We start from the raw sequence: 26,699 nt of genomic DNA, 5'->3' as shown, positions 1-26,699 counted from the left end.
ATAAGCTTCTCATAAACCAACTGATAAAATCCCAAGTGGGAAACACCCATCAAAACTGAATGTCTAGTATAATAATCAGCAGCTGTGAGAACTCATTTCCCTGAGGTCATAGGGAAATGAATTAATGAATTCACAAGCAATTCTTTCTCTAACAGTCACCTTAGGAAATTCAAGGCATTGCCAGAGGCCCATGGCAAGCTTTTCACTTGGCATCTGACTAATGGCAGTGTAAACTCTGAGTTGACATCATGTGCCTGAAGATGTCACTGATATACTTTGCTACTACTGTTGCAGGAAGGGAGACCCCATCCGGGGCCCGAAACTGGGCTCTTGTCTAACACTCGGAAATGAATTGTCTGAGGAGACACATGCTGACAAAGCAAGAGATTTTATTGGGAAGGGCACCCGGATGGAGGGCGGTAGGTAAGGGAACCCAGGAGAACTGCTCTGCCACGTGGCTCGAAGTCTTGGGTTTTATGGTGATGGGATTAGTTTCCAGGTAGTCTTTGGCCAATCATTCTAATTCAGAGTCTTTCCTGGTGGCGCACGCGTCACTCAGCCAAGATGGATGCTATCGAGAGGGATTCTGGGAAGTGGACAGACACGCGGTGTCTCCTTTTGACCTTTCCCGAACTCTTCTGGTTGGTGGTGGCTTATTAGTTCCGTATTCCTTATCAGGATCTCCTGTCATAAAACAACTCATGCAAATGGTTACTATGGTGCCTGGCCAGAGTGGGCGGTTTCAATCAGTGTGCTTCCCCTAACACTACCATCAACAAAATGATGCATATTAGGGCAACTTTGGTGATGGACTTTCTATTACATATCATCTTTGTTTTCTACCACAGTTGACATTTTTTGTTTTTCTTTCCTGGCCCATTTTGGAATTAAAACCACTCAGGGTTGGAATTGACTTTCTGTTTTAAGGGTAGCATAATCTAATCCAAATACATCACATTGCTGGCTACAGCTTTTTGGTCAATTCTACTTCCCCATAACAATTTTCAGTGATTGTACAACTTGGGGCAAGGGACAAAGGCACTGGGTCTAACTTTTCCAGTTTGAGTTAGGTTCTTTTCAAGTAGAGAATGATATGATTTCTTATCTATTTTATCTAGGTAGTGAATCATTACATGGATTACTTTAGTGTTAAATGTAAACAATAGTACCAGAAATCAAGGCAGAAATGACCATAGGGACAGTGATGGTGGTGGGGTCTCAGTAAGGCAAGCAGAGGCAGGAGAAACATTGGGTTGCCCAACAATTTTGTTTGGGTTTTTCCATGATATTTTATGGAAAAACTGGAGTGAACTTACTGGCCAGCCCAATAGAATGAGGCATTAATGGTGCTCCCAGGGTAGCTCAGTTCAGAGTATTATCTGGAGGGAGACACCTGCATCTTCCCTAGTTGAGAGTGGGCACAAGAGGCAGACTCTTACCCTGGGTTAATATTTCTCAAAGTGTGGTTTTAAGTTACATCAAAGAGGACTCTGTTTAATCTTGGGGACATGCTGGGTTACATAAAATCAAACAGAATACACCCTTTGGAAGGGTTTTCAAAGTCCTTGATGGATGAACATGCGTTCAAAACTCCGTGAGGCATATTTCCCAGTGTTCAGTGGTTCCTAAACTCATCTGAACATTTATTTTCTTCATGGAGATTCTCAAGGGTTTAATTTTCCGATCAACAGATTTTTGCAAACATTCTTTGTGGTAATACTTGGCAAATTCAAGTTCACCCCAGAGTGAGGCCCAAAGGATCCCTTAATGTGAAATCCTGGCATTTATATTAGACCTGTGCTTAACAAGCCCTGAATTTAGAGTAGATAACTCTTGGGGCAAAACTAGCCTCCACAATTCATAAGTTGACCTTCAACTTGTTTTTGTTTGCATAGTTTTCTTACTTGCTTATCTTATCTCCTGAGCAAAGGTTAGCTCAATTTTGACTGAAAGGATGTTTTTAAAATGTGTAACCTATTTATGTATTTCCCCTTGAGGTGTTACTAATATATTTTCCTCTCTATTCGTATAGAATTTCAGAACAGATTTTATCATCATTCTCTTTATAGTAAAATTGACAAACTTTACAACTCAAGCTTTCTGAATGACAGCAAAAATATCCATTGATTTATCTGGCTAATTTTGATGTTTTTAGTCATATTAAAAAAAACAATCATACCCTATGTGAATTATGATATAATTCATAATGTAAAATGTTTCAAATTTCCAATCTTTCCAAAACAGAATCAAATTTTGAGAATTGAGCAAAAGATTCTTTTCAAATTGTAAAATTTTTTGAATGAGACAAAACTCATTTTGGAGATAAATAAAATCAAATGAAAATCTGGAGTTCACCACATGCTTGTCTATCTTCCACTTGAACAGAAAAAGGATTTCATAAAATGCATATTTGGGAAAGACAAGGTTAAATAAAACAATTCCTACTAGAGGATGAACCTCTTATTACATAGTCTGTCTTCCCCACTATTGTATAGGAAAGAGTCACATACGGTATGTTAAAGACAAATTTAATGTTTTTCACCTACAAATAACTAAGGAGACAAATGTGTAGATGGAAAAATGACAAAGTGGTTTCATCCAAGTCCAGTACATATGCATTTGACAAATACCTCCCATTGCTTTTTTAAATGGATTCGGTTGAAAAGGTCCGTTAGTATGGCTTTCCTCAGTGTATTGCCAATCATGTTGAAAGCCTTCAAATAGGCCCTGAGAAATGCTGGATGACTGAGATTCATTTAATTTTAGCTTATCAGAATATTGTTATGTGAGAACTATTTGGTACCCAAGCGTTTCTCCATTCTGCTTAGATACAACTTTATTAACCTAAAACACTAGGGTAGAGGACAAAGTATACGAACAACTCATGTTTATTGATATCACAGTTTATCACATAGTGTTAATACCATAGAGCCACCTGTGCAATTCTTAAAATAATAATAAAATAGAGCTGGGGAATGGGAAGTGAGGCATAGTTGGTTTATTATTTGAGAACAGTTTAAGAGACAATTAGTAAGTAAATGCTTTGTAATCATACTTTCTAATTGTGTATATGTTTGAAAATTGCTAGGAGAATAGATTTTAACATTTTTCATCATAAGAAAAAGTAACAGTGTGGTAATGGATCCTAATTAGATGACTTGTAGGTATCATTTTGCAATATATACATATATCAAATTATTATGTCATATACCTGAAAATAATATAATGTCATATTTCATTTAAAAGTTATAAAAAAGAAAGCAAATCTTTGATTTCTCTGTCACCCCTTTCTCCCACCCCCAGCATAACAAGCACATCTCTTGAATTTGAAAGATGTTTCTTAATTCAGCAACCCCTACACTTTTTAGTCTCAGTAGACTTTACATTCTTAAAAATTATCAGAACCGTAAAAATTATCAGTTATATAGTAATACATCAACATTTACAGTGTCAGAAATTAAAACTGAGAGTTTTTAGAATCCACAAATACACATTTCATTAGCCATCAGAGCAATGACATCACATATAGTTTCTGGAAAACTGCTGGATACTTGTAAGAGAATGAACATCACATAGGCAAAATGTTTTGGTATTACTGAAATAGTTTTATCTTATGAACTACCAGAAAGAGACTCAGGGACCCCCTCCAAGGGGACTCTGGATCACACTTTAGAACAGCTATATTAATTCATTAATAAGTATTAACTAATACCTACCATGTGCTGGACACTGAAATAGTTACTATATATGTATTTATATATGTATTAAAGCCCTGACTTCTTAATACTTGAAGAAGTGTAATCTATAACCCAGATCATGTTTTAGTCATAGTATAGCCTCATAGTTCTGTGGACATGCATTGTAAATGCTCAGTAAATAACTCATATAATAAACAGGTAAACAGTTTCATGGTTTACCTGCACCATTCAATTCTTTGTCTCTGAACCTGTGATTATCCATTTTATCTGAAACCATGCTAAACATGGATATATGTCTTATTCTATTACATTCCCAAAATCAAATAGAGAAGAAAAGTAGAATAGGAGAAAGCAAATCAAACACTATGACCAAAGAGACATAAAAGCAGTTGATTGTTATTCAGTTCTGTAGCATTATTTTCTGAGGAGTTTTGAATCCTAAAGATTCATGGTACAGACAGAACAGGAACCTGCTGAGACTCAAGTCAGACCTGAATCCAAGCTGTGGAACTGTTGGGAAAAGTTTTACTTCGTTAAACCAATTTTGTTTTCAGTTGCTAAGTCATGTCCTACTCTTTGTGATCCCATGGACTGTAGCCTGCCAGGCTCCTCTGTCCTCCACTGTCTCCCAGAGATTGCTCAAATTCATGTCCATTGAGTTGGTGATGCTATCTAACCATATCATCCTTTATCATTTCCTTCTCCTCCTGCCTTCAATCTTTCCCAGCATTGGGGTCTTTTCCAGTGAGTCAGATCTTCGCATCAAGCAGTGAAAGTATTAGAGCTTCAACTTCAGCATGTCCTTCCAATGAATATGCAGGGTTAATTTTCTTTGGGATTGACTGAGCCAATTTATTCCTCTTAAAAAGAAGGGGACAGTTATTATGAAAATCAAATTTGGATGATAGACATGAATAAAGTTTAGAACCTTTAAAAGATGGAACAAATATAGTTGACCCTTGAACAATCTGAGTTTGAACTGCATAGGTCCGCTTTCAATAGTAAATACTACAATATTACATGATTGACAGATGGTTCATAACTGATTGAATCCAGGGATGCAGAACCAAGGATCAGACAGAAGCAAGCAGGAAGCCTAGGTAATGGAGGACCCATGGATACAGAGGGCTAACTATAAGTTATAAAGTTGAAAGACTGACACTATTAAATTTCAAGACTTAAAGTTATTACAATTAAAACAGGGTAAAATTTTTTCAGAGATAAATAGATCAGTAGAATGTAATAAAGTTCAGAAATAGACTCTCATATGGTACATGCAGGCAACTGTGATTTAGTTGGGTAAAGATTTTTTTTTTTAAATGAATAGTTCTGGACCAACATGATAATATGATAGAAAATATCAAATTCTGTCTCATACTCTGTAGAGGTCATCTCTATATACAAAAATACCAAAGTTATGAAAACAAAGTTCCAACCTCATTCATCATCAAGGAAGTATAAATTAAAATCCTTAAGGCAACACTGATACTGGGGAGAAACTGGCTTTGTCATGCTATGTCATGCTACTGGGGGAAATATAAATTTGTACTACCACTGTGGAATACTAGTAATATTGACCACACATACCTTGTTATCTTTATTTCATTATTCTGTAGTAAGCTTTTAAAGTAATCAAGTGTTGCCACATTCTTAAGTTTTTTCTTTGATGTTTTATGGTTTTTACTCTGCTCTGAATGGAATCCTCTCCCACTTTTTTTTCACTTCTGATTGCATTGTCTTGTTGGTTATTACTGCATTATAGGAAAGTTTGATTTTCTGTGTTGATCCTTTCTATGGACGTGTGTATTTATATTTAAGTAGATATTCTTAGAATCTAAATTAGTTTCATTTTTATCTCATCCTTTCATAGTTTTCCACATTATATTTATGTTTTTTGGATTACTGCTTTGGTAAGGATCTTTACTAACATATTGAATATTAATGATGATAGCAGTCCGAAATATCTGATGCCTAACAATTGAGATAATGTTTCTAATACTATATTATTAGAAATCATGGTTTTATAACTTTTTGGTAACTACTATTTTTCAGGTTAAGGAAGTTTTCTTCTATTGCTAATTTTCTAAGAGATTTTATTTAGAATGAGTGATGAATTTTATAAAATTCATTTCTGCATGTCTTTTTAATTTTATATATTGTGTATAATTTATATATATATTCCTTATATTCTTAATGTTGAAAAAATTTTCATTTCTGTATCATTCTTTAAATATATTCCTGTGTTTAACTTGGAAATAATGTGTGTATGTATTTGTCATCTATGTTTATATACTCTTTTTGTACCTCTTTCTTGTTTCAGAATAGAGATAATCCTAGGTCATAAAATGAGCTAAAACTTTCCCTCTTTTTCTATTCTCTATATTGAAAGCTATCTTTTCCTTAAAGATTTTGAAGTTCTCAACCCAATCATTTGGACCCAGTCTTTCTTAGAAGTATGTCTTGTCAGCCCTTGACTCTGATTCTTATAAGATTTCTTAAAGGTTTATGAAATTTTCTTGAGTCAATTTTGGTAACATATATTTTCTTAGAAGAAAACAGTGACTTTTTCCAGGTTTTCAAGTTTATTGATAAAAATATATTTTACATACTTTTATAATTTTAATCCTCTTTAGTACAGTTAAAGACTATTATTTGTAAGGCCATTGGCATATTTTATCATATCTCTTTTGATCAGAGTTATCAAGGTTTATCTACTTTTAAACAATTGTATTGTCTTTTCAAAGATCCAGACTTTGGTTTTTAATGATGTAGTGCATGATTCTTTGTTTACTGTTCTACAACGCACACATGCATGAATATATTTAATTCTGTGCACATTCTGAAGTGATATGTGGTCCTTTCTGTGCAGTTCCACTTGGAACAGTTCCAATGAACTCTTTTACCAGTGAGAGACCTTCTATTACTTTGCTAAATTTACCTTAAAATAGACTCTATGTGTAAAAGTGTGTAAAAGCCCAAATGCAACTATGGCTTGAGATAGTTTTCTCAAACCACTGAAATGTTGTATCTCTAGATAGACCTCATCCTAGGCTACCAGGTCAGGATTTTCATTAAAGACAGATCTCTGCTATTTGCTTCTTTTCTCCACCCTTCAATAATTAAACAAAATTACCTAAATCCAATATTCTATTGTCCACTGAGACTATCCCATCTTGATTAGAGTTACAATTATTTTGCTCCTATATATTGTTTGACATTCCAAATATCAAAGACCTCAGAAAATTCGGGACTACAAATAATTCCTCTATATCCATGACTATTATGCAAGCACATTTCATGTGCTATTTGACTGTCTTTTTGACCCGGTTCATCCAATTTGAATGGCTTTGAAGAAAGAAATTCTAACACAAAAAAAAATATTTAACTTGAGAAACAATTCTCTCAATGTGTTTGCTCATTCCATTCTCACTTAATGTGAGAAACATGAAGGTTGAAATACTTTTTGGAAAACAATATTTCAAAAGATTCACTCGGACAGAAAGTTAAAGTAGGCTATACATTTCCCCTCCCCTGGTGGGTTGAAGTGCCACCATCCACTGACTAACAAAAAATGGAAAAACATCCTTTGTGACTAGCTGGCATTTTACTTTCTTTGGAAGTAAAGGAGGAGATGTGCCTATAACTGCCAACAGCACTGCTCAGATTGAGAGCTAGGTAGCCATCTACTTCGGCTGGAAACAAAGTTATCACTTCCTTGATAGTTTACAGTCTCAGAGCAAACATTGGTTTAAAGCCTATAGTATCCTGTTGCTCACTTCCTGATTTACAACTTTCAGGGACAGAGAAATTGCCCTGTAGCAAAGACAGATGGTTAAGAAAGTGAAAGCCACACTATGTTGATCACTTTGCTCACAGAGAGCATGTATAAAATTACTCTGAATGCCAAAGTTTACTTGTATGCTTAGGTATTTTGCCTTTCCCATCTCCATCTCTGTGTTTGCTTTATACCCAGTCCCACCTTGCGTCAATTTTTGCAGAAATAGATTAGGCAGATTGGGCTGCTCCTTTCCACCTGCTTGAAATACACATTAGCCCTATGCTGCCAAAATAAACTACATTTTCCTCTTCTGTTCTCTTTGGATCTCTGTGATTGAGGAAGTTGAGCTGATTTGAGCGACATAAGAATGAAAAAGCTACCCCCTGCTCTGCTTTGCAAACTGCCATTCATTTCAGGAAAATAAGTCTGCCTGTTGGCTGGAAACCCAGCTGCTTGTCATGTTAGAGCATGTGGCGTCTGCTGCTGAGTCCAGCTGTACAGTCGAGATCAGTGCCCTAAGGACTGAGCACAGAGATGCTGTGATCCCTGGCGGTGACAGGGTCTCTGCTAACAAGCCTCTAGACATCCAAGATGAAATGTCATCACCCCAGCTCAGCTATCACAGAAGGATGAAACAAAGCATCTAAAGACCTTTAATAGCATCAGAGTCTGGGAAATAAGTGAAGCATCCTTGTGTAGTTCCCCATTCCATAGAGTTGATGTCAATTCTGTGAGCAGTTGTGACCCCTCTCTATCACCTTCATCCCTAATACTCAGAGATGAAAAGATCACATGGAACAACAACTTTCCCCATGATTGAACTTACAACATTTTCAGGTCTGCCTGCTAGTTGTCATTCGTTACTCAATAAATCATTTTAAACACCTATTGTGTAAAAGTCCCTCTGCCAGAAGTTGAAGTTGATGAAGAAACGAATAGTCAAATTTTCTTTCATGGAGTCACAGGTAAGAATCAGTCGATATTTATTTCAGGTCCCCAGTTCCACTGCGCTGGCCCTACTCCAATGACTGGTGTCCTAATAAGAGAGAAAATTGCATCCAGGCACAAACTGAAAAAAGTCTTGTGATGATGGAGGCAGAGATTGGAGAGAGGTAGCTACAAAACCAAGAATGTCAGGGATTCCCAGCAATCACAAGAACCTGGGAAAGAGGCACAGAACAGGTGCATGCTCAGCCTCTAGAAGGAACAAATCCAGCTGACACCTTGATTTCAGACTTCAGACATCCAGAGCTGTGAGACAAAAACATTCCTGTTGTTTTAAGCCACCTGGTTTGTGGTAACTTGTGCCTGCAGTCCTGAAGTTTTAGTAACCTGATCTATAATTCCTGGGCTAGGCTATGAAAGAGAAGCTTTCAGACCTAGGAGAGTGCAAAGAAGCTGGGGAAGATAGAATGCAACAAGTAGTGAATACATGGCCTTCAACCTTGATTGATCCCTCTAAAAGTTGATGAAACTAGTTTCACTCTTGTAATAAATAATAAGAGCCAAGTTCTCTTTCCAAGACTACAAGTAATGCCCCCTGGAGAAGGTTTCTATAAGCCAAGCACTGAAGAGGCATCTGTCAGCTGGACTGCTTTCCTTTCAGTCAATTCTTTTGTTAGGGCAAGCATTGTTCAAGCCACAGCTCCTTTCTGGCTATGGAAGGTGGAAAGTCACATGTGCTAGCAGTTGTCTAGAAAATGACATTATCATGGCTGTGGATATGGCTAAGTTTTACTGGGTTCAGTAATTTTGGGGGGGCACTATATGGTGTGTGATCATAAGCAATGAGTGAGTTTTCAAAACCTGCCAGGACTAATACATCCAAAGATTGCCATCCATTAAGACAGTCCCCATTGTCTTTGTAACTCTGAATATTGCTAGAACTCCTCTTGTGCAATTGTCTTCAAATCTGGTTAATGAACCACTTGAGAAGCCAGCCTCATAAATTTATAGTCCCACATAATTTTGACCATTAAGGGTGTCACAGTGCTTGATGGATCTTACCCACCTCATCCATCAGAATTGACTCTGAATAACTTTTGACCATATCTCCAAATAAAATCCACCATCCATGGAGTAATACTTGCTTCCAGTGAGCACATTCAAAAGAAAAATAGCTTCTAAAATTCCTTTCAAAGGAGGGTTTAGCACAGTGCCTTACAGATGCTTGACACCCAATTAAGATTTTGTGGAATTGCTTTTGACTGCACTGTGGATTCTGAAGTCACCATCAAAGGAGAAATTTCAGAAATAAGATAGTATTACAAGTACATAGCTTTCTAATATGATTTGTAGGAAGGAAATTATAGCCAACTATATGTTTAAATTGTAATCCACCTTAAAAATAAAGTAATATAAGGGCTTCCCTAGAGGTCCAGGGGTTAAGACTCATGCTTCCATTGCAGGGGGCACATGTTTGATCATCCCTGGTCAGGGAACTAAGATCCCACAGGATACATGGTGTGACAAAAAACCAAAAAACACAAAAACACAACATTGTAAATCAGCTATATTTCAATAAAAAATTAGCTAAAAATAAACTAATGTAACTTTGTTGCTATATTAATACAATACCTGTCTTCCTGTTAGGAGATCCAATTTTATGGATTTTTCAAATTATAAACAAAGAGTGCATGCGCAAATTATGCTTATAACTGTTTACTTTTTGTTTTCTTGGATTGATAATAGCATAGTGAAACATCTTACCAAAAATTTATTTTGTTGCATTTTGTCAACACCATCTATTCATTTCCTTGTCAACCTACAACTGTGAATCTAAAGGTTACATTTGTAAAAGCAACAGGAAAGCAGTAAAATAAACTGATACAGAGACTAAAAACCACTAGCACTGAGGTAACTAATGTGTGGACTTCCTGAGGCTCAATGTTAAAGAACCCATCTGTCAGTGCAGGAAAGGTAGGTTCAATCCCTGGGTTGGGAAGATTGCCTGAAGAAGGAAATGGCAGCCCAGGCTAGTATTCTTATCTGGGAGATTCCATGGACAGAGGAGCCTGGAGAGTATAGCCCATGGGGTCACAAAAGAGTCTGACACAACTTAGCAACTAAATAACAACAACTAATGTACAGGTAGCATGAATTGTTTTCACTCCAAGAACACTGTTGGAGAAGATTTAGAGAGGGGAAAAATGCATTGTAACTAAAGGCTTAGATGACAGGTGTGACTGGATTGTCAACAAAAAAGAAAGGCACTGAAGTTGTTTAAACAAAGGAAGCATTTTGGTGATTTAATGCGTGGCCTTGTTTTCCTTTGGTAACCTTATCACTTTAGCTGGTTCTTTGGCCAGTCACTCTAACAGAGACAGGTCAAATTAGAGCCACTAATTTTTTTTTAAAAAAAGTGAATGTGGAATACTAGGCTTTTAAAGTGGCTCAGGTCATAGGAACGTAAAATAGTGCAGTGCCTTGAAAAATAGTTTGGTGATTTCTCAAAAGGTTTAACATGGATTTACCATGTCATCGTTATTTCACTCCTAGATATATATCCAAGAGAAATGAAGATATATATCCAAACAAATGTTCGTAGCAGCTTTATTCATAATAACAAAAAAGTAGAAGCAACCGAAGTGTCGATCAACTGTGAATATATAAACAAAAAGTGAGGTATCCATACAATGGAATGTTATTTGGTAATAAAAAATAAAGGGCAAATATGTGCCACAATAGGAATAAAACTTGAAAACATTATGCCACATGAAAGAAGTTGTTCAGAAAGGATCACAAATTATATTATTACATTTATAGGAAATTTCCAAAGTAGGCAAATCTATAAAGGACAAAAACAGATTAGTGATTGCCAGAGGCCGGGGAGAGGGGGTAGATTGGGGAATGACTGCTAATGGATCCCCAGTTTCTTTTGAGGGTGATGAAAATATTCTAAAATTGACCCAGTGCTGGTTGCACAACTATGTGAAATCACTAAAATCATTGGATTATATACTTCGGTTTTTTAAAGACTTTTTGATGCAAACCAATTTTAAGGTCTTCATTGAATCTATTACAATATTGTTTCTGTTTTATGTTTTGGCTTTTTTGGCCAGAAGCAATGTGGGATCTTTCTTAGCTCCCTAATCAGGGATCAAACCTGCACCCCCTGCATAGGAAGACCTAGTCTTAACCATTGGACCACAAGGGAAGTCTCAGAATTTTACACTTGAAAATGTGAAATGTATGGGTGTTTATCTAAACAAAGTTGTTTAAAAAAAATGACTTAAATCTTTTTTGAAAGCCTCAAGCTCTGTGTTAAAAGGATTTTCTCCCTAGGCATTGGTACCTCTTCTGGGTAAGAGATAAGGAATGAAATTAAACTTTCAGGATCTGGGAAATTCCAGTTTCTGCTGCTTCCCCAGAAATAAGAAAGATTAAGTCAAATTTGGGGTATAGATATTTTAGCCATTTTATCATGTTTTATTTATTTTTTTCCAGAGCATCTCATTATTACCGTAAGTCAATAGATAGGTGTTTAAACATTTGATATCTTGAAAGCAGAAGTAGTTCTTAGGAGATTATCCTAGGTTCTGATGTTTCTGAGTTTCCCCATTGTCTCAGAAATTTCTGGAATCACATTAAGGATTCCAGGGACATTCAGTATTGTTTATATCCTTAAATTGTGATCCAGCTATAGTTTCTTTAGGAAGTCAACTCTCATTGATGTCACTGCTGTTATTTAAACTCTCAGTTATTGGGTAGTTTTTCCCACCAATGATTTATCTAACTTTATGTGTACTCTCTTATTTGATCCTTACAGCAATGCAATACTGCATAACAACAAGGGGGAACATCTCAAGTGGATGCGATGTTTGAAGCAACAGTTCTAAATTTCATTGTCTTCAGTGGCTTGGAAGAGGGTTCAGAGCCTCACCTAAGGTGACATAACCAGGAAACTCTAGAGCAGAAGTGTGCCTGGAGGTTGCTTTTTAGATTTAAGAGTAGATTGCCCAGAATATGTAAAACTTGGAATATAATTCCCAGCTCTGCTACTTCCAACTGTATGGCCTTGGACAATTTTTTTCATTTAAACTTGAATTTTCCCCATTGGTCAAAGTGGCTGAGGGGTTGAGCAGAGGCAGGCTGCTGGTTTCGATGACAAACTAAGACCCCTTGTATATCATAAGAAATATATCAGGATATCACCTCAGACTACTGATCATGCTTCCTTCTAATTCCCACACTTTGATGGTTTGTCCATGGACTTTTGACCACACAGACCACATGGGCTCAGCCATACAGATTTACACTATTTGAAATTTGACAAGTCATGTTTGTTATTCCAGATCTCATGCTAGGCCCCCCTCCCCTGGTCTCCATCCCTGTCACCTCCTTCTCCACCGCCTCAATGCAACATTGGTCTCAAATTCCCCAGTGTCCCTGACCACCCTCTTCTCTCCGGTTTAGTGTTTTCTACTGAATTAACAATTTAACTTTGGTACTGCAGCAGGACAATTTCTAGCTCAAAAATATTATGATTTCTACTAGAATAGCTCCTTGTGAATGGAAATAATTTTAAGCCTCTTTATTCAGAAATAAGTGCATTTATCCCTAAAAGTATATTGAGCACAATCACATTTTTAGTGCATCAGAGGGATTCAGGATCTTTCAGTGACTTATAGTCTTTATTTCACATATCAATTTTCCTCATATGCCTTTGTGGGGTCATTTTGATTATTAGAGTTTACTGCAAATTGGCCTATATCCATGTGATCAATGAATGTAACTGTTGTCAGCATTTTATCAAGTCTTTTTGGAGTTAAGACTATTCTTTTTGCTCACTCTTGCCTTGAGTTTTTCTGTTGACTTATGCTGACTCTTCTATCAATTCCTGAAGAGCATTCAACTCTTTCATTTTCCAATTATTCATTTACCTAGATACAGTTTTTGCTATTTTCATCTCTACACTCAGATTTTTTATTCCATTGCTTAATCATAATTCACCTACTACTATTTAACTATTTACTATTACTATAAGCTATTTAACTATTTACTGTTTAAATATTTTTACATAGTAAATAATACTATTATTTAAATATTTGCCATTATTATGGACCTATGTCCATAGAGTAAGACAAATGAGTTGAGAACATGACACACAGACATGCACATGCATTTCTTTTTAATTTTTAAAAATTTATTTTTAATTGAAGGATAATTGCTTCACAGTATTGTGTTGGTTTCTGCCCAACATCAACATGAGCCAGCCACAGATATACATGTGTCCCTTCCATCTTTAACCTCCCTCCCACCTCACTCCCCACCCCACCACTGTAGGTGGTTTCAGAGCCTTGGTTCGAGTTTCCCTGAGTCATAACAGCAGATTCTCACTGATTATCTACTTTACACATGGTAATGTGTATTTCCATGTTACTCTTTCCACACATCCCACCCTCTCCTTCCTCATTCCGCCCCTCACCCCCACCGTGTCTGCAAGTCTGTTCCCTATGTCTGTGTCTCCATTGCTACTCTGCAAAAAATTTCATCAGAGCACATGCATTTTTTCATCATTCTGACGGTAGATTAAACACTGTCTCTCTAGTCTTTTGTACTTATATAAATGCATCGAATAAAAAAATGTTGTTAAATACCACAATGTCAGTTTATTTTAAACAAACTATAAATATAGAAATAGTTAGTGTTCCACAAAATTCTTTATGGTTTCTGAGAAAAGTCATGAAACAATGATGGCTGTAGATGTAAGCAGAGGAGTCATTTTACTATGTTGTTTAAAGGATTCTAGAAATCTTTTCCCAAGCATCTCCCCTAAAAGCGTACCAGATGGCAGATGTCCCCACCACCTGCTTTGTTAAAGCACAGTATTCAGAACATCTCGATTTTATGCAGTCTCATTCCTTAGTGAATAAAGCTCATTTATCTATAACCCAGCTGAACACATTTTTTTTTTTTTTGCAATTTATTTGTGAGATCATTTAGCAAGCTTACAAGTTTAAAGTCTTAGGGAAAAGATAGAAGATAGGTATATTTGGGGTTCATGAAGAGAAAAGAGACACAAGGAAATATTTAAACTGTGAAATACGGAGTAACAGAAGTTGGCTGTGATAATTTGGTTTGGGCAGTAGAATAGTTGTTGTTTAGGTTTTATGTAAGAAACAAGAACAGGGACTTTTCTGGTAGTCTGGTGGTTAAGAATGCAAGTTGCAATGCAGGTTAGGGTTAGGTTCTATCCCTGGTCTGGAAATTAAGATCTGACATTCTGAGGCAACTAAGCCTGAGCACTGCAACTAGTGAGCCTGGTGCTTTGGAGCCCCTGGGGCCCAGCAAAAGATTCTGCACAATGCAAGGAAGATTTCTTGTGCTGCAACTAAGAGTCGACACAGTCAAATGCAAAAATGAAAGTGAAAAGTGAAAGTCACTCAGTCACGTCTGACTCTTTGTGACCCCATGGCCTCTAGTCCATGGAGTTCTCCAGGCCAGAATACTGGAGTGGGTGGCCTATCCCTTCTCCAGTGGATCTTCCCAACCCAGGAATCAAACCGGGAGCTCCTCCATAGCAGGTGGATTCTTTACCAACTAAGCTATCAGGGAAGCCAAATAAATCTGGCCCACATCTTCATTTCTTCCTGTGTCCCAGGGCCAAATTTATTTTTATAAATAAATACATATTTAAAAAGAAAAGAAACAAGAATGGAAGATTGGACTGGAACATTGGTATGATATAATGATGGTTTAGCCTTGGGACACAGGAAGAAATGAAGATGTGGGCCAGACCAACAGGTCAAGACTGAGAATTGTTCCAAGTCCTAAGCAGAGACTTAGAATGCAGGATGAACACAAGCAATCAGAGGAAGCAGACACTCAGAAAAACACACACAGCCAAGTGTGCAAGGTCTTTAGGATTTAGGACTGTTGCTGCACATCAGGGTTCAGTGCTGATGTCTTGAAACCTGCCCAGCTGGGGCAAGGAAGAGCTTGATCAGCTCCAGTTGGCCCCTGGCTTCACCTGGCAGATGGTGACAGAGGCTGTCAAGGCTACACACGGTGCTGAAGTTCTCCTTGTAGTGTCTGGATGCATACCCGACTGTGCCCTAGAAACATCAGTTCTGCACCCACGCCATCTCAGCATTTCTAATATACAGCCATCAGTTTGGCATCTGAGCCTTTGCTTTCTGGTTTTGCTTTCTTCTTTTTGAAACAAGGTGCCTCATTAAGGTCCTCACAGGAACTGCCAGGAAGACTGGAGAACTCCTCTTTCTGCAGGTCTTGGCAAACACGATCTAAGGAGGTGTTTTCAGACCCAAACCCCAGCTGTCCTCTCTGCTGATGGAAACTTTTGTGGCAGAGTGCAAATCGCTCAGCTAGTGATTTTAGGGTGGATGTGAAATTGCTGCTGCAGCGCCAAAGGGGGGATTTCTCAGAAGCATTTCTCTATGTCAATCTCCGCAAACATCAAGTGGTGCCTAGTGGTAGCTTGACTGACACTGCATCTTCCCTGTTTGTGCTCTGTTTACATGAGGCTTGGTGTCAGCATCTGGTTAGAGTGAGGATAAAGGGGCAGCTGCCTGACCCACCACCTTCTCCGGAGTTCCTGCGAGGGCAGAGGCAATTTTGGTTTGCCAAGTGGAGGATATGAAACATTGAGGAAAGAAAACCCCAGCTAAGGAAGGAATTGCAGTGAGTTTATTCTGTTTCCCGGCTAGTTTAGCTGAAAAAACTTTACAGTTAGTGCACTTTTGGACATGGACTACACAGTCCAGAAGTCAAAGAAGGAAACCAAATCTTTAGACAGAAAGGGAAAAGACAAAGCCACATGAGGAGGGTATCTGGTTAGGCAAGAGACACGAAAAAGATTCAGAATAGGTCATTTGAAATAGCATAACTTTAGTGTTCATTTAAGTGTGATGGAGTTGCCTATAGAATACATTGCAAATTAGTGAAAGTCGGTCAGTTGTGTCTGACTCTTTGTGACCCCATGGACTATACAGTCCATGGAATTTTCCAGGCTAGAATACTGGAGTGGGTAGCCTTTTCCTTCTCCAGGTGATCTTCCCAACCCAGGAATCGAACCCAGGTCTCCCACATTGGAGGCAGATTCTTGACCAGTTGAGGTGCAAGGGAAGCCCAAGAATATGGGAGTGGGTAGCCTATCCCCTCTTCAGCACATCTTCCCAACCCAGGAATTGAACTGGGGTCTCCTGCGTTGCAGGCAGATTCTAACATTCACCACCAAATAACATTGCAAGTTAGTGGTGGACTGCATAGATTTTTAAGAGTATTCCTCATTCTTTAAAAAAAAAAAAAAAAAATTGGTAACCAAAGTGAATTTAGAAGACCAGAGTGGAAGAGCTTCCTCGATATCTACCAAATGCATTTCTCCTTTGTCCTGAGCTCATAGCTTAGCGGTAGCTCTCAGTCTTCGATGTGTGGACATGTGACTGACTTGCCGTAAACGAAACAGAAGCATGAGTAACATATACTAGCTCGCAGCTAAGCCCACTGTTACCATCCTCAAGATACCTCTTTTTCAGATGCGTTTCCATTATAAGTTATTACATAATATTGAGTATAGTTCCCTGTGTTATATAGTACGTCCTTGTTGGCTATCTATTTTATATATAGTAGTGTCTGTGTGTTAATCTCAGACTCCTAATTTATGCCCCTCCTTTCCTCTCTGATAATCATAAGCTTGTTTTCTATGTTTGTGAGTCTATTTCTATTTTGTATATAAGTTCAAGATTATTTTTAGATTCCACATATAAGCAGTATCATGATATTTGTCTTCCCTTGTCTGACTTCCCCTAGTATTATAATCTCTAGATCCATCCATGTTGCTGCAAATGGCTTTATTTCATTCTTTTTATTATTATTACTGCTCTTGCCTTCTTCTGAGTGGCTGGAAGTCATCACCCAAGCAACCTTGGAAGCCACAGTTGCATGGTGATGCCTGTGGCTCATCACTTGAAAGAGAGCTGTCTGCTAATTAGGAATGCCCAGTTTGGACATGGCACAAGCAAGAAATGGCTTCTGTTTATTACACATCTGAGAGGTTGTTACAGCATCTCAGGGCTTCCCAAGTGGCTCAGTGGTAAAGAATCCACCTGCCAGGGCAGGAGTCACAGGAGACGCAGGTTGGATCCCTGGGTCGGGAAGATACTCTGGGGGAGGAAGTGACAACCCACTCCAGTATTATTGCCTGGAGAATGCCATGGACAGAGGAGCCTGGTGGGATACAGTCCCTGGGGTCACAAAGAGTCAGACATAAGTTAGCAAGTGAACAGCAGCAGCAGCAGCAGTGCAATCAATACAACTGTAACTAATACTGTAACTAGTACAATCCCTGAAATTTTTTACATTAGAAGGTCACTCATGTTTTTCTGGCAGTTTTGACTCTATCAAAGCTCAACACAGCACTGCCTAGAATACCACACATCTACACCACAGTGGTGCAAATTAAGATTTATTTAACTAAGAAGATGTGAACAGAATATCAGGGAAATATTTTTCTTTCCTGGTATATGCAAACTGAGACCTTCATGGCAGTGCATCATGGACTCTTAATTCTTTAAGTTGCAGTGGGACCTGAACATTCGGGAATTTTCTAAACAGTGTCAGTTTTTTCATTATCCTTCATTTCTCAGGTGTATGTGCCTTATTCCTAAAATCTTCATAAAAGCAAAAAATAAATTGCTCTTGGAATAGTCTTGCCTATTAATCCAGACTTGTTTTTAACATGCCTTAGAGCAGATGTCCCAACTTTTGGGAACTAGCGGTCAGTTTCCTGGAAGACAATTTTTCCATGGACAAGGATGGGGAGGGTAGTGATTTGGGGATGATTCGAGCGCATGACATTTTCTGTGCACTTTAACATAATGCCACCACTGATCTGGCAGGAGGTACCAGTCTGAAACTCAGAGGTGCGGGACCCTGGCCTTAGAAGGAAACTCCTTCTGCTTCTAGCTGCCGTGGCTCTTGTCAACTTTCAATCTCAGCCATTCAGGTGACACAGAAGGGGCTTTCCTAGGTAACCTGAGTGATAAAACGCAACATCTGGAGAGTTGGCAGAGATGATAGAGAATAACCTCCACAATGGCCCATAGCCTCTGGTGTTTCTTCCAAGGCAAGCTGGGAGCCAGAAACACAAATAAATTAATAAACTTTATTCACAACCTCAAAGTTGAGAATTATGGTTTATTTGGTGGGAATTTTTTTTTTCAGTGACATGTAATTTTATTTCATGATACATAAATATTAATCAAACACCCAGCAATCAGGCAGATGTCAAGCAGCTAGACAAATTCTCTAAGGAGGTTACGAGCAGGGACTTCCCCAGCAGTCCTGTGGTTGTGATTCCGTGTTTCCAAAGCAGGGAGCATGGGTTCGATCCCCGATCAGGAACTAAGATCCCACACTTGGTGCGTGGTGTGGCAAAAAAGAGGTTACAAGCTGAGTTTCTAAGAATTAACTACTGTTTATGAAAGAAAAAAAATAAATGTTTTATATACATTAATATAGAAATAAATATTTATATTACCCATATATATATATATGTACATATGTGTATATATATGTGTGTGTGTATTCAGTCACTAAGTCATGTCCAACTCTTTGTGACACCATGGACTACCGCCTGCCAGGCTCCTCTGTCCGTGGGGATTCTCCAGGCAAGAATACTGGAGTGGGTTGCCATGCCCTCCTCCAGGGGATCTTCCTGACCCAGGGGTTGAACCCACATCTCTAATGTCTTCTGCATTGGTAGGTGGGTTCTTTACCACTCACTGCTGCTATTGCTAAGTCACTTCAGTCGTGTCCAGCTCTGTGTGACCCCATAGATGGCAGCCCACCAGGCTCCACCGTCCCTGGGATCCTCCAGGCAAGAACACTGGAGTGGGCTGCCATTTCCTTCTCCAATGCATGAAAGTGAAAAGTGAAAGTGAAGTTGCTCAGTCGTGTCTGACTCTTCGCGACCCCATGGACTGCAGCCTACCAGGCTCCTCTGTCCATGGGATTTTCCAGGCAAGAGTACTGGAGTGGGGTGCCATTGCCTTCTCTGTTACCACTCACTAGAGCCACCTAATACTAAATTCCATGGCAGAGCACATTAAAAGTAACAAAGGAAACAAAGAAACATATGTGAATAAATTGCCGATGCTATCAAAGATAGAGTTCCCCAGGATCAAAGAACTTGTGTTAGTCTCTTATTTCCTCGGGTAGCCAGCTTAGAAGCTCCTTCACTTGAAGGCAGCTCTACATTCTGAGCCTTCTGGGGGCCTCCACATGATGTTTACCCACTGATATTACTTTCCCAGGCAGGGTCAAGAGAAAGACCTCATTTAATAATGCCCACATAAAACCCTTTGCTCATCTGTAGTGTCTTCTGTATTCTAAATATAAATTGCAAGACTGTTCACTAATTTTCAGAAGTTTCTCTGGGCAAATTTAAAAATTTACCCAATTCCAAACTTTTTTTGATCAGATCATATGTCCCAGGAAAGAAATTTGTTGGTTATGAAAAACTGGTTAAAGTTTCATTTGTAGACCAGTGTCTATCTGATCATTTTTGTAAATATTCCTTTGAAAATATACAGTTTCTGTGTGGTGAGCATATATTTGCTAACTTCAGCTTATCAATTGAATGATTCTATTCCTTTGTGTTAATGACTTATTTTTCTGATTTCCTTACTGAATTTTAAAATTCGTAAACCATAATTTTTAAGACTCAGTGATTCCTTATGTGCTTTCACTGAATCCCTTTAGGTTCCCTGATTAGTTTGGGGGTCACCTCTCGTGCATGTCCTCCTGGGGTCCAGATGCTGCCATGTGCAGACTGTGGCCACATGCTAGACTATTGGAGGTGTGAGCCTGCACCCTGTGACCATGTGACAGATACCGGAGAGGCCCTGTGGCCCCCGAATGTCCTCTGTTGCCAAGGCCATCCCCTCCCAAACTCCGGGACACATTTGTGCACAGCTCCTTGGAACCGGGGAGATTGGCACCTCCTTCCTAAAAATCATGTGAGCTGGTGTCTCTGTCTCATCAGGGAACATGGGTCTCTTCCATCCAAGCGAACCCTGCAGACTGGTTATTTGGATGCATATCCAACCTGAGCTTCCTTGTGGCCCTGAGTGAGAGCATTCTGCCCCAGTTCCCCTCACTCAGAATTTGGAGGAACCAAAGGTCACATTCACAAACTCCAGGCCCCTCTCAGAGACACACAGTAAGTCCCGTACATAGCAACCTTCAAGTTGTGAACTTTCAAAAATGGGAACGTGCATTCTATCAACGTCAGGTGTGAGTGAAATTGCAGCTTGCCCTTTATCTCCTGTTGCTGATGATCCTTGAGCTCTATCCCCTCCCACCTCCTGTCCTTCCTCCAGTCAGTAACTCTTCTTGTCTCTTCACTCATGCCAGTGCCTGTGTGCCAGCTTTTGTGTTGTATGACTGCACTTTTCAGTGTACTATACTGTAACATTAAAAATGTCTTCTTGATATTTTGTGTTTGAAAAAGTGAAAGTGAAAGTCTGACAGTCATGTCCAACTCTTTGCGACCCCGTGGATATACAGTCCATGGAATTCTCCAGGCTAGAATACTGGAATGAATAGCCTTTCCCTTCTCCAGGGGATCTTCCCGACCCAGGGATGGCATCCAGGTCTCCCACAGTGTAGGTGGATTCTTTACCAGCTGCGTCACGAGGGAAGCCCAAGAATGCTGGAGTGAGTAGCCTCTCCCTTCTCCAGTGGATAGTCCCAACTCAGGAAATGAACCAGGGTCTCCTGCATTGCAGGCAGATTCTTTACCAACTGAGCTATCAGGGAGGTTTATTTTTTATGTATTATTTGTGTGAAAAGTATTATAAACCTATTACAGTATAGTGCTATATAGACAATTGTGTTAGCTAGGTACCTAGGCTTTCTTTGTTGGACTTAAAAACAAATTGGACTCATGAATGTGCTTTCAGAATGAAATTCATTAGTATGTAGGGGACTTAGTGGTCAGAAGTCATCCCCATAATGGCAAGGGGCAGAGGGCCACCATTCAGTCCCATCCTCCTCAGCTCTGCTTTCTGTCCCTGAGACACTTTTCCCTAGGCAATTGGCTGGATGGGCTCTAGACTATTCGATTACCTTCTGATCCTCAAGGCAGGAATTAAGCCCAGCTGTTAACACAAGAGCAAAGAAGGCTCCTGCCCTGCCGTCATTCAGTATCAGCTGCAGACAGTTGTTTAAGTCATGGAGACAAGCTTCTCACATTGGAAAAATTTACTGGGATGAGAATAGAATTTATGGTGATGACTATGGCTTTCCAGGGCCTTCTGAATATGTTAAGTCCATCAAAAAACTTTAAATTTCTCTTTTTTCTGTTACAAGGGCTTCCCTGGTGGTTCAGATGGTAAAGAATCTACCTGCAATTCAGGAGACTCATATTCCATCCCTGGGTTGGGACGATTCCTCTGGAGAAGGGAATGGCAGCCCACTCCAGTATTCTTGCCTGGAGAATTCCATGGACAGAGGAGACTGGTAGGCTACAGTCCACGGGCTAGCAAAGAATCAGACACGGTTGAGCGACTTCCACTTTTCTGTTAGAGTGTTCTGAAACCAATGATTTGCTAAGGGAGTGAAAACATGTATATGTCACAGAACCTCCTTGCTTATGTCACACACTGATGAAAAACTCTTCTTCTGATCATAATATTATTCTTGAATGTCATTTGATAATACAGGAAGTTCATAAGCCATTAGAATAATGATTCCTAACATGACTTGTCAGTAAAATATGGAAATCATTTCTTGTTACCCATTCATATTAACTTATCTTACATTTATTTAGTTGCAGCAAAGACTTTCTGAAGTGATTGTTTTCTACTGATTAAAATTCCCAGTTCTAACAGATCACTAGATGATGTACAGATATGATTTCTTAACAGTGTATCTTTACAAAAAGAAATATTTAGATCTCAACTGACTCAGTTATGAGGCCTCATAAAGATGAGGGAAATAGCTGCCCGTATAGTCACTGGCCTGTTTGAGAAATACTCAGAGACACTCATGGCCATGGTTACCTGTGAATTAAAGGACTCTTCCTCCAGCATCCTTTATAACTCACTGATCTCTCTTGATCCTCTCTTTCTGATGCTGCTTCTGTTCCCCTTCATCCCTCACTCTAGTCTCAGGATCTACCTGTGGTTCCAGACACCCCCACAGTAGCATCTGAATTGCTGCCCAGTTTCTTAAGGTACAGGGCTTCCCAGGTGGCGATAGTGGTAAAGAATCTGCCTGCCAATGCAGGAAACATGAGCTGTGGGTTCAATCCCTGGGTCAGGAAGATCCCCTGGAGGAGGGCATAGGAACCCACTACAGTATTCTTTCCTGAAGAATCTCATGGACAGAGGAGCCTGGCAGGCTACAGTTCTTAGGGTCACAAAGAGTCGGACAAGACTGAAGTAGAGTTAGATCCCCCATAACCCTTTGTCCCAAGTACATAGTTAATTAGGTCAATTTAGGATGCCAGGGTCTCTCTGCTGAATTTACTCAAGAGTTCTTCTAACCAGTTAATAGCTGGTTAGAAGTTACATCTTCTAACCGGATGTAAACAAATTTGAGTTGATAGATGGTGGTTCATGTAACCAGTATCCTTCTAAATAGTACTTCGATTTGCTTCAACAGAAGAAATCCTAGGATAATTGTAAGTATTAGTGATTGGTGTGAATGTATTTGTATGTGGAGATGCAGACAGTGCAAGAAAGGGGAGGGGAGACCTTTGGAGGGTCTTCTCCAAATATGTTGGGGCTTCCCAGGTGGCTAAGTGGTTAAAAAAAAAATCACCTGCACAGTGCAGGAGCTGTAGGAGATGTAGGTTCAATCACTGGGTTGGGAAGAGGAGGAAATGGCAACCCACTCCAATATTCTTGCCTGGAAAATTCCATGGACAGAGGAGCCTGGCGGGCTGTGGTCCACAGGGTCGCAAAGAGTTGGACAAGAGTTAGCAACTGAGCATGCAGACATACATTCCAAGTCTCCCCATCTCTCTGTTTATCGGCTTCTTTGAACACTTGAACTTGCATGTAGGTATTGTTTCCAGGCACTAAATATCTCATCACCTTTTCTAAGGTTGTGGTTTTTTTCTTTGGTGATGAAGAAATTGCACTATCATGATTTTTCCCTTTCCACAATCCTTATGCATCACTACATGTGTTCATTGTATTTATTATGTCCACTGTAACAAAAGCAATAGGAAAATATGAGAATATACTACTGTTCTGAGAGTTGAAAGGTTTTTGAAGTAGGAGTCCATGAGTAAGAACCCCAACCCCATTCACACACTCACAAAATAAATAAATAAATAAATAAAAATCTTGATACAGAAAAAGCAAATTTTAAAAATTGCTATACTGTGGGGATCTTCACCCACTTTACCAAACCTATCACTTCTCATTAAGCCTGACCTCTACACAGCCACACTCAATTATGCAAAGAAGGCAGTTCCTCCTTTCCCAAGAGAAAAGAGGTAATTTTAGAAATAGAAGAGATGATAGGAAGACCATGGGGGGAAGAAAATCACATGTCATCACTTTCCCTTCTTTCCTGTCTTTTTCTCGAACATTCAGTGTAAATTAAATGCTGGGGTGGGGCGGGGGAGGCGGAGGGAAGAACCCAAACTTTTACAGGGAAGAATTCACATTTCTCAGGCAGGTATCTCTAGTCAGGCAGACAGTCTATCTCATTTTAAGCCAGAGTGGCACCCTTAGGAGATAAGAATTGGAGAGGATTATGCAAAAGATGGAAGGCCAAAAGAGGAGCACTGAAAAGTAGTAGGTAATCCTAAACAGATGTTGTTAGGATCAAGATCAGGCTCGATTTCTTAAGCAGAGAAAGGGCCTGGAGCCGGGCCCGCTTTGATGGATCCCAAGTGGCTATCCACACTGCTGTGACACTGATCGTGTTCACAAAACTGGAGATGACATCCCCAAAAGGCCACCAGAGATAAGCGGTTACAGGCAACCTAGCTGTCAGGAGATAAGGAAATATTTAGCATGCTTTCCCCTAATTCTTATGAGCGAAGAAGCTATGTTTTTACTTACCTTAATGCTTGGCTGGAGTAAATATACTTAATACATAATTATAACACTAAACTGCCAATTAAACACGACGAATATTTCTTGGTTAGAATCAGTCAGGAACACAAGGTAATCCCAACTGTCACTGAACAATCTTACGAAGCTCCTCATCCAGGGATGGTTTTCCCTTCAAGGTCTCTCACATGTTGTAGGGAAATTCCAAGGGGCTTTATCAGTTAATTGGAAAGCAAATACTGACAACCCCTTCATGCACAATACTTAGAATTTAACGCTGATAACACTGAAGCAGAAAAGAAAAAATTTGCTGAAATTGAGTTCAGCATCTAATATGACTATGACTCACTATTGATGGATAATAAGGAAAAACGTCACATGAAGGAAAGTAGAATAACTGAAATTATTCTCCTGAACTACCAGGTAAATGTCAGCTGACCCCTAAGATGACTTGCCCTTGGTAGGGAAATGATATTTTGAAATAAATGACTGTTGACCTCGCTGAGTTCTCTTCTGTGACAGTCTGCCTGTTAGCTCTATGCTCAGTGTCCAGGGATTCATTTTGTATTAAACATTGATGGGATTGGCCACAATGAAAGATGAATACAAAGATTTTTGAACATTGTTTGGCTATTCTTGATATTCATGGAATAATCGTCTTCTTAGAGAAGGACTTTGAGGGAACTAATGACACTGGCATAGTTTTTGGGTTCCTTGGAGCTGTCTAAACAAAAAGAAGTAGCAATAATTGGAGAGAGCAGAAGGAAATGAATTCCAGTGTGGAAGTCAACAAGCCAAATACTTCAGCTGGAGCTTGAGCCCAGACACACGGTAATGAGACCAGCGGCAGTTTCTCTCTGCATCCCTGGTTCACACAGTGTACACCCAATAAGCAACAGGATCCAAAGCCGCAAGACCTGCAGCTCAACTGCAAACAGCAGCCACTTTGCATGTCCGGAAAGGGCGCTTTCGTTTGAGTTGAAAGGTCCGGTCAACAGCTCCTCATAACTACCACCAACTGGAGGAATGTGTGGCAGCTGGGCTGAGCGATACAGAACAGCTCGGGGTTTTAGAATCCCCAAGGAGGCTGAAGGCGTCTCACAGGCACTGCCTTCATTACTGTACCTGGTAGGAAGACAGAAGTCATAATATATATTTTTTACATTCTATTGATAGTACAGCAACAACAGCAAACAGGCCCTGAGAAAAGAAATGTTCCCCTAATTGAGGCCCAGAGAAAGCGGGATAGAATTCACTCCTCAATGTAAAACTGGTGTTTGTTGGTCCTGGCAAAATGCTGAAACATAAGGAAAAACTTAAAATGTGCACTCAAGGCTAACTACTCATGACATTAAAAATAAAACCACTCAAGCAAAACAATGAAGGTCTATCAAACGGTCACTGAAGACCCTGACCATGCTTTACTTTTAAAAATAAATTATTTTTTTCGAAATGTCCATAAACCAATTTACCATTCATGTGAAATTATAGGCAGCAAAACTGAATAAATACTGACATGACAATTATAAGGACTGGTTTCTGATGGTTCTCTTTTTTCAATACTGTCCAATAGGAGGTCTACCAGTGCCCTCTACACTCAGCCTCTAACTTCAGACATAAGTGACACCTTCCTCCCTGCATTATTAGGCACTTACACTGTTTTAATAGAATGGTAGCATTTTTTAAAGATGATGGTTGGCTCATACTCATTTTTGAGTCCCCATGACACAGGGGTAAAGAATCTGCCTGCCAATGCAGGAGATGCAGGTTCAGTCCCTGGGTCGAGAAGATCTCTGAAGTAGGAAATTGTAACCCTCTCCTCTATTCTTGCTGGGGAAATCCCATGGCCAGAGGAGCCTGATGGGCTACGATTCAGGTGGCCCCAAAGAGTCAAACACAAGTGAGCATGCACAAAGCAGGAGCGCACAAGTTAAACGCATTACATTACACATAGTTAGTACACAATACATACTTGTTAAGAGAATGAATGTATAATTGAATAAATATGTATCCAGAAAATGTTCTACCAAGACTGATATCAAAAAGGCAATAAAATAGCAATCAAACGGCAATGAGATCACATGAGAATTACAAAGGAAATGCTACACCCATTGGCACGTCCTTTAGTTTTCTCATGAGGGTACTCAGAATAGATTGTGACTAAATGCGCATCTTCGTTATTGTGTG

This window comes from Odocoileus virginianus, chromosome 22 (assembly GCF_023699985.2).
Source record: "Odocoileus virginianus isolate 20LAN1187 ecotype Illinois chromosome 22, Ovbor_1.2, whole genome shotgun sequence".
Lineage (NCBI taxonomy): Eukaryota > Metazoa > Chordata > Mammalia > Artiodactyla > Cervidae > Odocoileus > Odocoileus virginianus.
Note: the sequence above shows the minus strand (reverse complement) of the source record.